Raw genomic sequence first — 12,276 nt, 5'->3', positions numbered from 1 at the left:
CCCTTCCTTCCTTCCTTCCTTCCTTCCTTCCTTCCTTCCTTCCTTCCTTCCTTCCTTCCTTCCTTCTTTCTCTCTTTCTTTCTTTCTTTTTCTTCCAGACAGAATCTCACTCTGTCACCCAGGCTGGAATGCAGTGGCACAGTCTTGGCTAACTTCAAGCTCTGCCTCCCCTGTACATGCCATTGCCTGCCTCAGCCTCCTGAGCAGCTGGGACTACAGGCTCCTGCCTCCATGGCCGGCTCATGTTTTGTAGGTTTAGTAGAGACGGGGTCGCACCATGTTATCCAGACTGGTCTGGATCTCCTGACCTCGTGATCCACCTGCGTCAGCCTCCGAAAGTGCTGGGATTACAGGCGTGATCCACCGGTCATGGACTGTTGTAGGCTTTTGGGGCTTCCCCTCTCATTCCCTTCCCCCTACAGTCACCATGCTTACCAGCTTACCCTGACTCTGCTTCCGTTTCATCACCGGCCTACACCCCTGCCACAGTCGGGGATCGCCTCCTGGGGGTCCCCCACCAAAGCACCACCAGGCAGCTGCATTCCACCTCTTCCACCTCACCGCCACCTCGCCAAGATCCCGACTGCAGCCCGTGATTGCATGGGGCTGGACCCCAAAGTTGAAGGCGTGGTTTCTCTGCCTTTCCCAGTCCCTACCCACTCCCGGAATGCCCAGGTGATTCAATCCACTCTTCAGGTGCCGTCGGAACCTTCCAAACCAGGGGAAGGTGTGGGCAGGGGCAGCGGGTGCCACACATGCCAGCCAACACCTATGCTCCAGTACGCTGGGGCTGCTTTATCCAGGGGAAGGACATTGCATTGCCAGCCACCAGGAAAACAGTACCTGTGCACCCAGATTCCCATTGCCAAAATCTTCATGTAAACTCCAGTCCCAAGGACACTCCACAGACACAGGCCTCGGGCCCCGTGGGCACGCCTGTTGCCACGGCTCCCATCAAACGGGCTGACGCACTCTGACAATTCAGGAGCTGACCAAATCGCACCAAGAGCACATGGGGGTGCCAACAAAGGAAGGAGCTTAAGAAAACCACCTGCAAAGCAAACAATTAATCCAAGAGGAAACCCGTCACAGAGCTCTGTTGCTCCTCTCGCATGAACGGCCTGGCCACTCTGTTCTCGCCCAGCCCAAGCCCCCTCCACCCTATCCCGGCCTGCTCAAAAGGGCCCTGCCTAAAGGAACAGGGCGCTCTCTCTCCAAGGATCTATCGTTGTCGCTCTCTAGCTTCCACCCCCTCACTCTTCTGAGTTTGCCCCTGCAGCTCGTGATATTTCTGTTGCCTTCCCTCTGTCTCTCTGTCTCTCTCTCTTTCTCTGTCCTTCTCTCTTTCTCTGCCTCTCTGTATGTCTCTTTCCCTCTCCCTGTCCCCTGTCTCTCTCGATTGCTGTCTCTCTCCTTCCCTCGATTTCAATCTCTCCATCCATCTCTTCCTTGCTCTCCTTCAAGCCATTTGTGTGTACGTGCATGTGTGTGTGTGTGTATGTGTCTGTGTGTCTGTGTGTGTGTGCCCACGCTTGCGCGTGTGTGCATTCTTGTGCGAGAGCGCCCTGGTGTGTCTGTGTGTGGGGCTGAGGATTTGCTTCTGGTGGTGGTGGGTTGTGTCTGGGTTTCTCTCAGCCTCTCTCACCAAGGATCAGGCTGCCGACTCTAGTGCCTGCCCGGGACAAAGCAGAGCATCCCCCAAACCCCAACTCCCATGCCCTCTTGCCCACCTGCCATTTCTTGGTCAGAACAAGTGACCGTGGTTGGCGTGTTGTGAGAAAAAGGCCACGTGCCGCTGGGCCGGCTGTTTGATCTTGGCCAGCCTTGATGGCTCTGGGTGGGTGGGGCAAGAAGGGGGCCTCGCAGGAGATCGTGAGCCACCAGGGATCCAGAAGAATACCTGCGTGACAGGGCAGATGACCGGACAGGGTCCCAGGATCGTGGTCTCTGGGCCCTGACGCCTCAGAGCACTCCCTGTTCTGAGCGGGCCCGACGTGGTGAAAGCTCCGGAGCTCGGGAGCTGGGGGAAGGCCGCAGGCGAGGGGCTCGGGGGTCCCGATCCCAGCCACGCGTTCCTGGGGTGGCGCGGCCAGCTGGAAGCTGGCGGGCATGGCTGGCCGGGCTCTTGAGGCAGCCAGGCGCCTCTGGGCCGTAACACCTTGAACACGCCCAATATCCTCTGATGTCCGAAGCTAAGAAGGCTCGGGCCTGGTTAGTACTTGGATGGGAGACCGCCTGGGAATACCCGGTGCCTTAGGATTTTTTGTTTTCTTTCTTGCCTTTCTTTCTTTTCCACCTTCCTTTCCTCCCTTCTCTCTCTCTTCTTTCTTTGTTTCTTTGTTTCTTTGTTTCTTTCTTTCTTCCTTCCTTCCTCCTTCTCTTTTGTTCTCTCCTTTTTCTTTCTTCTTTCTTTCTTCTTTTCTTTCTTTCTCTCTCTCTTTCTTAGATTTTTTCTCTTTCTATCTTTCTTTCTTTCATCTGTCTTTCTTTTCTTTCTCTTTTTCTTCCATTCTTATTTCTTTCCTCCTTTCTTTCTTTCCTTCTTTCTTCCCTTTCTTTCTCTCTCTCTCTTTCTTTCTTCCTTTCTTTCTTTCTCTCTTTCTTTCATTCTTCCTTTCTTTCTCTCTTTGTTTCTTTCTTTCCCTCTCTTACTCTCTCACTTTCTTTCCTTCTCTCTTTCTTTTTTCTTTCTTTCTTTCTTTTTTCTTTCTTTCTCCTTCCTTCCTTCCTTCCTTCCTTCCTTCCTTCCTTTCTTTCTTTCTTTCTTTCTTTCTTTCTTTCTTTCTTTCTTTCTTTCCTTTCAAATGCAATCTCAGTCTGTCACCCAGGGTGTTGTGCAGTGGCGCGATCTCGGCTCACTGCATGCTCCGCCGCCTGGGTTCACGCCATTCTCCTGCCTCAGCCTCCCGACCCCCTGGGACTATAGGCACCCACCACCTGTATAGGCCCGGCTCATGTTTTGTACTTTCAGTAGAAACAGGATTTCACCGTGTGAACCAGGCTGGTCTGGATTCCTGCCATTGTGATCCACCCGCCTCGGCCTGCTGTAGGCTTTTGTGGCTTGTCCCCTCCCTCATTTGCCCCTACTGTCGCCATGCTTCCCAACCTCCCCTGACTCTGCTCCCCCTATATCGCCCACCTACACCCCTGCCGCAGCCGGGGACCTCTTCCTGGGGGTCCGCCACCAAAGAACCAATGGGCAGCTACATCCCACTGCTTCCACCTTGCCGCCGCCCTGCCAGGAGCCTCGATCTAGACCGGGAGGGCAGGGGGCCGGAACCCAAAGGCGCAGGCGCGGGTTCCCTGCTGTTCGTGGTGCCTTTCCACTCCCGGAACACCATGCGATTCCATTGACACATCGGGCGCTGCTGCAACTTTCCAAACTGGGGGACAGGGTGGGCTGGGGCAGCGGGTGCCACACATGCCAGCCAAGACCTCCACTACAGAAGGCAGGGGCTGCTTTATCCGGGGGAAAGGCAGTGGCGCGATCTCGGGTCACTGCAAGCTCCGCCTCCAGGGATCATGCCATTTCCCTTGCTCAGCCTCCTCAGTAGCTGAGACTACAGGCACCTGCCGCGACTCTCGGCTCATGTTTTGTAGTTTTAGTGGAGACGGGGTTTCACTGTGTAAGCCAGGCTGTTCTGGATCTCCTGACTTAGTGATCCACAAGCCTCGGCCTCCCAAAGTGCTAGGATTACAGGCGTGATCCACTGTGCCCGGCCTGCTGTAGGCTTTTGTGGCTCCCCCCATCCCTCCCTTCCCCCTACAGTCGCCATGCTTCCCAACCTGCCCTGACTCTGCTCCCACTTTATCACCTGCCTTCACCCCCGCGGCAGCCGGGGACCTCCTCCTGGGCTTCTGCCACCAAAGCACCACCTGGCAGCAGAATCCCATCGCTTCTGCCTCGCCGCCACCCCGCCAGAAGCCCAGCTCCACCCGGGAGGGAAGGGGGCCAAACCCCAAAGTTGCAGGCGCGGGTTTCCTGCCATTTGCGGTGACTTCCAGCTCCGGGAATGACCAGGCGATTCAATCCACTCATCGGGCACCGCCGCAACCTTCCAAACTGGGGCAAGGGGCGGGCAGGGGCAGCGGGTGCCAGACAGGCCAGTCAAGACCTTCGCTCCAGAACGCAGGGGTTGCTTTATTCAGGGGAGGGACATTGCTTCACCAGCCACCAGGAAAAGAGTCTCTGTGCACCCGGATTCCCATTGTCACCATCTTCGTGTATCTCCAGTCCCGAGGACAATCCACAGACCCAGGTCTCCGGCCCCCTGGGCACGTCTGTTGCCATGGCTCCCGCCAAACCTGCGGGCACACTCTGCCAATCAAGGGGCGCACCGAACTGCACCAAGAGCAGATGGAGGTGCCAAGAGAGGAAGGAGCCTACGAAACCAACCTCCAAAGCAAGCAATTAATCCAAGACAAAACCCGTCTCAGAGCTCCATTGCTCCTCTTGCATGGACGGCCTGGTTACCCTGTTCTGGCCCACCTCATGCCCCCTCCACCCTATCCCATCCTGCTCAAAAGGGACCTGCCTACCAGAGCAGGGCACTCCCTCTCCATGGCTCTATCTCTTTTGCTCTCTACCTCCCTCCCTCTCTATCTTCTGGGTTTCCCCTGCACCTCCCGCTATTTCTGTTGCCTTCCCTCTGTCTCTCTGTCTCTCTTTCTCTGTCCCTTTCTCTTTCCTGAATCTCAGTCTGAATCTTTCCCTCTCTCCCTCCCCTGTCTCTCTCAATCCCTGTCTCTCTCCCTCCCTCGGTTTCAATCTCTTCATCCATCTCTTCCTTGCTCTGCTTCAAGCCGTTTGTGTGTGCGTGCATCTGTGTGTGTGTGTGTGTCTGCGTGTGTGCGTGTGCCCGTGTGTGGGTTCCAATGTGCCAGCACCCGGGTCTGTCTTTGTGTGGGGCTGTGGATTTTCTCCTGGTGGTGGTGGGGTGTGTCTGGGTTTCTCTCAACCCCTCCCACCAGGGATCAGGCTACTGGATCTAGTGCCAGCCAGGGTCATACAGGATAATCCCCCAACATCCAACGCCCCACACCCTCTTGCTGACAGGCCAGGACTTGGTCGGGACAAGCGACCATGGTAGGGTCATTCTGAGAAAAAGGCCACGTTGGCTGGGCTGGCTGTTCAGCCTTGGCCAGCCCTAAGGGCTCTGTGTGGGTGGGGAAAGAGGGGACCTCACAGGAGCTCCAACGCGGCCAGGGATCCAAAAGAATACCTCCGTGACAGGGCGGAGTACTGGATGGCATCCCAGGATAATGGGATCTGGGCTGTGACGCTTCAGAGCACTCCCTGTTCCGACCGGGCCCGACGTGGTGGAAGCTCGGAATCTTGGGAGCCGGGGGAAGGCTGCGTGCAAGCAGCTCGGGGCTCCTGATCCGAGCCCTGAGTCCCCGGGCTGGCGGTGCTGGCTGGAAGCCGGCAGACATGGCTGGGCCAGGCTCATGGGGCAGCCAAGAGCCTCTGTGATGTCCATACCACCCTGAACTCGCCCGATCTCGTCTGATCTCAGAAGCTAAGCAGGGGCAGGTCTGGTTAGTACTTGGATGGGAGACCGCCCGGGAATATCGGATGCTACAGGCTTTTTTGCTTTCTTTCTTTCTTTTCTATCTTCCTTTCTTCCCTTCCCTCTCTCTTTCTTTCTTTCTTTCTTTCTTTCTTTCTTTCTTTCTTTCTTTCTTTCTTTCTTTCTTTCTTTCTTTCTTTCTTTCTTTCTTTCTTTCTTTCTCTCTTTCTCTTTCTTTCCTTCTTTCTTTCTTTTCTTTCTTTCTATCTCTCTCTCTTTCTTTCTTACTTTTTCTTCCAAACGGTGTCTCACTCTGGCACACAGGCTGCAGTGCTGTGGTGGGATCTCAACTCACTGCAAGCTCCGCCTCCCGGGTTCACGCCATTCTCATGCCTCAGCCCCATGGGCAATGTGGATTACATGCGCCCCCCACCACGCCTGGCTCATGTTTTGTAGTTTTAGTAGAGATGGTGTTTCACCGTGTAATCCAGGCTTGATCTCCTGACCTTGTGATCCACACGCTTTGGCCTCCTAAAGTGCTGGGATTACATCTGGGGTCCACTGCCACTGCGCCCGGCCTGCAGTAGGCTCTTGTGGCCTCCCCCCTTGATACCTTCCCTCTACTATCACCTTGCTTCCCAACCTCCCTTGACTCTGCTCCCTCTTCATCGCGCCCCTACACCCCCGCCGCACCCGGGGAACTGCTTCTGGGAGTGAGACACCAAAGCAACACTGGGCAGCAGCATTGCACCACTTCCGCCTAGCCGCTGCCCCGTCAGGAGCCTGGCTCCAGCCTGAGAGGCTGGGGCCCAGACCCCAAAGGCGCAGGCCCAGGTGTTGGCGTTGTGAGAAAAAGACTACACACCGCTGGGCCGCTTGTTCACCCTTGGCCAGCCCTGAGGGCTCTGGCTGGGTGGAGCAAGAGTGGGCGTCACAGGAGCTCCTGAGCCACCAGGGATCCAAAAGAATACCTCCGTGACAGGGAGGAGTACCGTACGGTGTCCCAGGATTATGGGCCCTGGGCCTTGATGCCTCAGACTGCTCCCTGTTAGGAGTGGCCCGACATAGTGGAAGCTCGGGAGCTTGGGAGCTGGTCGAAGGCCTTGGACGAGCGCCAGGGGGGGTCAAGATATGAGCCCAGTGGGCTCCGGCTGGCGGTGCCGGATGGAAGCCGGCGTGCATGGCTGGGCTGGGCTCTTGGGACAGGAGGTGCCTCTGCTGGCGTCTACAGCCATACCTCCCTGAACGCGCCCTATCTCATCTGTTCTTGGAAGCTAAGCAGGTAAGCAGGGTTCTTGCTGGGTAGTGCTTGCATGGGAGACTGCCTGGGAATTCCAGGTGTTATAGGCTTTTTTGCTTTCTTTCTTCTCTGTCTTTCTTTTCTACCTTCGTTTCTTCCCTTCTCTCTTTCTTCTTTCTTTCTCTCTCTCTCTTTCTTTCTTTCTTTCTTTCTTTCTTTCTTTCTTTCTTTCTTTCTTTCTTTCTTTCTTCCTTTCTTCCTTTCTTCCTTTCTTCCTTTCTTCCTTTCTTCCTTCTTTCCTTCTTTCTTTTCTTTCTTTCTGCTTCTTTCTTTCTTTCTTTCTTTCTTTCTTTCTTTCTTTCTTTCTTTATTTCCTTCCTTCTTTCTTTCCTTATTTCTTTCTTTCTCTCTTTCTTTCTTATTCTCATTTTCTTCCAGATGGAGTCTCGCTCTGTTAACCAGGCTGGAGTGCAGTGGTGTGATCTCAGCTCACTGCAAGCTCCTCCTCTGAGGTTCACGCCATTCTCCTGCCTAAGCCTCCTGAGCAACTGGGACTACAGGTGTGGCCACCACGCCTGGCTCATGTTTTGTAGTTTTAGTAGAGATGGCGTTTAACCATGTTAGCCAGGCTGGTCTGGATCTCCTGACAACATAATCCACCCGCCTTGGCCACACAAAGTGATGAATTACAGGCATGATCCACCGTGCTTGGCCTGCTGTAGGCTTTTATGGCTTTCCCTCTCCCTTCCTTCCCCCTTCTGTCTCCATGCTTCCCGAGGTCTCCTGACCCTGCTCCCACTTTATTGCCCACTTACACCCCCACCGCATCTGGGAACCTCCTCCTGGGGGTTCGCCACCAAAGCACCAACAGGCAGCTGCAACCCATCGCTTCCGCCTCGCCGCCGCCTCACCAGGATCCTGGCTCCAGCCCGGGAGAGCAGGGGGCTGGACCCCAAAGGTGCAGGCATGGGTTCCCTGCCTTTCCCGTTGCCTTCCTGCTCCCAGAATGCCCAGGAGATTCAATCCACTCATTGGGTGCCGCGGGAACCTTCCAAACCGGGGGAAGGGGCGGGCAGGGGTGAAGGGGTGGCCTGCCCCTCCACACCTGTGGGCGTTTCTCGTTAGGTGGAACGACAGACGTGAGAATAGAAATGAGACACAGATGCAAAGTATAGAGAAAGAAAAAATGGGCCCAGGGGACCGGTGCTCAGCATACAGAGGACTCACACTGGCACAGGTCTCTGAGTTCCCTTAGTATTTATTGATAATTATCTTTACCATCTTAGAAAAAAGGGAAGTGGAAGGATAATAGGATCATCGTAGGGAGAAGGTCAACAGTAAAACATATGAATAAAGATCTGTGTGACATGAATAATTTTAAGGAAAAGTGCTGTGCCTTGATATGCATATGCAAACATCTTCATAAACATTTTTAGTGCATAAAGAGCAGCATTATGCTAGCAAGTCCCACCTTTCTCCCTAAGGTGGTTTTCTCCATTCTCAGTAAACAGAACATACAATCGGGTTTTACACTGAGATGTTCCATTGCCCAGGGACAGGCAGGAGACAGATGCTTTTCTCTATCTCAACTGCCAACAATGGCCAAGAGGCCTTCTTTCCTCTTGTACTGGTCCTCCTCAGCACAGACCCTTCACGGGTGTCAGGCTAGGGGATGATCAGGTCTTTCCCATCCCATAAGGTCGTATTTTAGACTATCACATGGGGAGAAACCTTGGACAATACCTAGCTCTCCTAGGCAGAGGTCCCTGCGACCTTTGGCAGTGTACATGTCCCTGGGTACTTGAGAATTAAGATTAAGAGAAGACTTTTAATCAGCAAGCTGCCTTCAGGCACTTGTTTAACAAAACACATCCTGCACAGCCCAAAATCCTTTAAACCTTGAATCACCACAGCACATGTCTCTTGCAAGGACAAGGTTGGTGGTAGGGTCACAGATTAACAGCATCTCAAATACAGAACAAAATGGAGTCTGTTATGTCTACTTCTTTCTATATAGACACAGTAACAGGCTGATCTCTCTTTTCCCCACACTGGGGGCAGCAGGTGCCACATACGCCTGCCAACACCTCTGCTCCTGTAGGCAGGGGCTGCTTTACCGGGTGGAAGGACATTGCATCGCCAGCCACCAGGAAAACAGTCCTTATGAACCTGGAATCCCATGGTAACCAACTTCGTGTAAACTCCAGTCCTGAGGACACACCAGAGACCCAGGCCTCCTCACCTATGGGCATGCCTGGCTCCACGGCTCCTGCCAAAAGGGTGGGCGCACTCTGCAAATCAAGGGGCCCACCGCACCGCACCGAGAGCATAACGAGATGGAACAAAGGATGGAACCTACAAAACCCACCTCCAAAGCAAACAATTAATCCAAGACAAAAGCTCGCTCCTCTTGCATGGACGGCCCGGCCACCCTGTTCTGGCCCAGCCCAAGCCACCTCCACCCTATCCAGGCCTGCTCAAAAGGGACCTGCCTACCAGAGCAGGGCACTCCCTCTGTAATGCTCTGTCGCCCTCGCTGTCTAGCTCCCTCCCCCTCTCACTTCTGGGTTTGCCCCTGCACCTCGCGCTACTTCTGTCGCCTTCCCTCTGTCTCTCTGACTCTCTCTCTTTCTCTGTCCCTCTCTCTTTCTCTGCTTCTCTGTCTGTCTCTTTCCCTCTCTCCCTCCCCTGTCTCTCTGAAAGCCTGTCTGTCTCCCTCCCTCGCTTTCAATCTCTCCATCCATCTCTTCCTTGCTCTACTTCAAGCCGTTTTTGTGTGTGTGCATGTGTGTGTGTCTCTGTGTGTGTGTCTGTGTGTGTGCCTCAGCCCCTCTCTCAGGGGATCAGTCTACCTGTTCTAGTGCCAGCCGGGGCAAAGCAGGGCCATCCCCCAACCCCCAACCTGCCGCCCCTTCTTGCCCAACTGCCGGGTCTTTGTCAGAACAAGCGACCATGGAGGGGACATTGTGAGAAAAAGACCATGCATGGCTGGGCCGGCTGTTCGACCTTGACCAGCCCTGACGGCTCCGGGTGGGTGGGGCAAGAGGGGATCTCTCAGGAGGTACTGAGTGGCCAGGAATCCAAAAGAATACTTCCGCGATAGTGGGGAGGACTGGAAAGGGTTCCAGGATCGTGGGCCCTGGGTCCTGACTCCTCGGAGCACACCCTGTTCTGAGCGGGCCAAATGTGGTGGAAGCTTGGGAGCTCAGGAGCTGGGGGAAGGCTATGGACGAGCGGCTCAGGGTCCCAGCCTGGTGACCCTGGGCTGTTGGTGCTGGCTGGAAGTGGGCAGGCATGGCTGGGCCCGGCTCTTGGGGCAGCCAGGCGCCTCTGAGGCATCTACTGCCATACCAATGGGAAGGCGCCCAATCTCGTCTGATCTCGGAAGATAAGCTGTGTCGGGCTGTTATGCCCAGACCGTTTGTTCCCCAAAGAAGACCACCAGAGTCCAGAGTCAAAGCCAAGCGGCAAGGATCTTTACTACAAGTTCGAACTTGGTCCCTCCATTCTACAGCATACAGGAGGGCCTCGAACAATGCGAGTGCTTGCTTTTTATAGCCCGATGTAAACAGGATATGTAAAGTTACAGGGAAAAAGGTAGTTCTCTCGGTTACTGCATTACAATTGGTTAACATTATACATTTAGCATTCCTTATCGGAGATCTCCCAGGTGATGTTTTTCTGAAGTTTGAAAGAAATATGGAGGAATGTGTTTGTGCTGGGCTCAGGAAGTTGGGAGATATATGGGGGATGTGCCTCATTCCTTTCAGGGCCTGGTTAGTACTTGGGTGGGAGACCATCTGGGAATACCGGGTGCTGTAGGCATTTTTGCTTTCTTTCTTGCCTTTCTTTCTTTTGTACCTTCCTTTCTTCCCTTCCCTCTCTCTCACCTTACTTTCTATCTTTTTACTTTCTTTTTTCTTTCTTTCATTCTTTTCTTTCTCTCTTTCATTCTCTTTCTTTTCTTTCTTTCTTTCATTCTTTCCTTCTTTAATTTCTCTTTTTCTTTCTTTCTTCCTTTCTTTCTTTTTCTCCCTCCCTCCCTTCCTTCCTTCCTTCCTTCCTTCCTTCCTTCCTTCCTTCCTTCCTTCCTTCCTTCCTTCCTTCCTTCCTCTCTCTCTCTCTTTCTCTCTCTCTTTTCTTTTCTTTCTTTCACCAGGCTGGAGAGCAGTGGTGCAATCTCGGCTCATTGTAAGCTCCGCCTCCCAGGTTCACGCCATTCTCTTGCCTCAGAGACCAGGTTTCACCGTGTAAGCCAGGCAGGTCTGGATCTCCTGACCTCGTGATCCACCCGCCTCAGCCTCCCAAAGTGCTGGGATTACAGGCTTTTATGGCTTCCCCCTTCCCTCCCTTCCACCTATAGTCGCCATGCTTCCCAACCTCCCATGACTCTGCTCCCCCTTTATCGCACCCCTACACCCCTGATGCACCTGGGGAACTCCTTCTGGGGTTGCACCACAAAAGAACTCCTTCTGGGGTTGTGCCACAAAAGAACCACCGGGTATCAGCATTCGACCGCTTCCGCATCACCACCGTACCGCCAGGAGCCAGGCTGCAGCCTGGGAGGCATGGGGCCAGGCCCCAAAGGCGCAGGCCCGAGTGTTGGCATTGTGAGAAAAAGTCCATTTGCTGCTGGGCTGCCTGTTTGCCCTTGGCCAGTCCTGACGTCTCTGGCTGGGTGGGGCAAGAGGGGGCCATGCAGGATTTCTTGAGCCTCCAGGGAATCCAAAAGAATAACTCTGCAACAGGGCAGAAGACCGGACGAGGACCCAGGATCGTGGGCTCTGGACCCTGATGCCTCGGAGCACTCCCTGTTCTGAGCATGCCAGACGTGGTGGAACCTTGGGAGTTCAGGAGCCTGGGGAAGCTGTGGGCGAGTGGCTCTGTGGTCCTGATACAAGTCTGGAGGCCCCGGGCTGGTGGTGCTGGCTGGAAGCCTGTAGGTATGGCTGGGCTGGGCTCTTGTGGCAGCTAGGTGCCTCTGCTGACATCTGTGGCCACACCACCCTGAGCTTGCGAGATCTTATCTGATCTCGGAACCTAAGCAGGATCGGGCGTGGTTAATAGATGGATGGGAGACTGCCTGGGAATATTGGGTGCTGTAGGCTTTTTTGCTTTCTTTTCTACATTCCTTTCTTTCCTTCTCTCTCTCTCTTCTTTCCTTGTTTTCTTTCGTTCTCTCTTTATTTCTTCCATTTTTTCTTTCTCTTCTTTTTTAGTTCTTTCTTATCTTTCTCTCTTTCTTATCTTTCTCTGTTTCTTATCTTTCTCTCTTTCTTCTTTCTTCTTTCTTTCTTTTCTTTCTTTCTTTCTTTCTTTCTTTCTCTTTCACTCTTTCTTTTTGTCTTTCTTTCTCTCTTTCTTTCTCTCTCTTTCTTTCCCTCCCTCCCTCCCTCCCTCTTTCTTTCTTTCCTTCTTTCTTTCTTTCTTTCTTTCTTTCTTTCTTTCTTTCTTTCTTTCTTTCTTTCTTTCTTTCTTTCTTCCTTCCTTCCTTCCTTCCTTCCTTCCTTCCTTCCTTCCTTCCTT

At 53.6% G+C, this 12,276-nt stretch overlaps 1 pseudogene; it reads left to right on the top strand.

Moving 5' to 3' along the window:
• Window positions 1–5,468: 5,468 nt before the first annotated feature.
• On the top strand, window positions 5,469–5,586 carry LOC112614644 (annotated as a pseudogene).
• The last annotated feature ends 6,690 nt before the right edge of the window (window positions 5,587–12,276 follow it).

The sequence above is a fragment of the Theropithecus gelada genome, chromosome 1 (genome assembly GCF_003255815.1).
Source record: "Theropithecus gelada isolate Dixy chromosome 1, Tgel_1.0, whole genome shotgun sequence".
In the NCBI taxonomy this organism is placed as follows: Eukaryota; Metazoa; Chordata; class Mammalia; order Primates; family Cercopithecidae; genus Theropithecus; species Theropithecus gelada.
The sequence above is the reverse complement of the archived record's forward strand: the minus strand, read 5'-3'. Positions and strand labels throughout refer to the sequence as shown.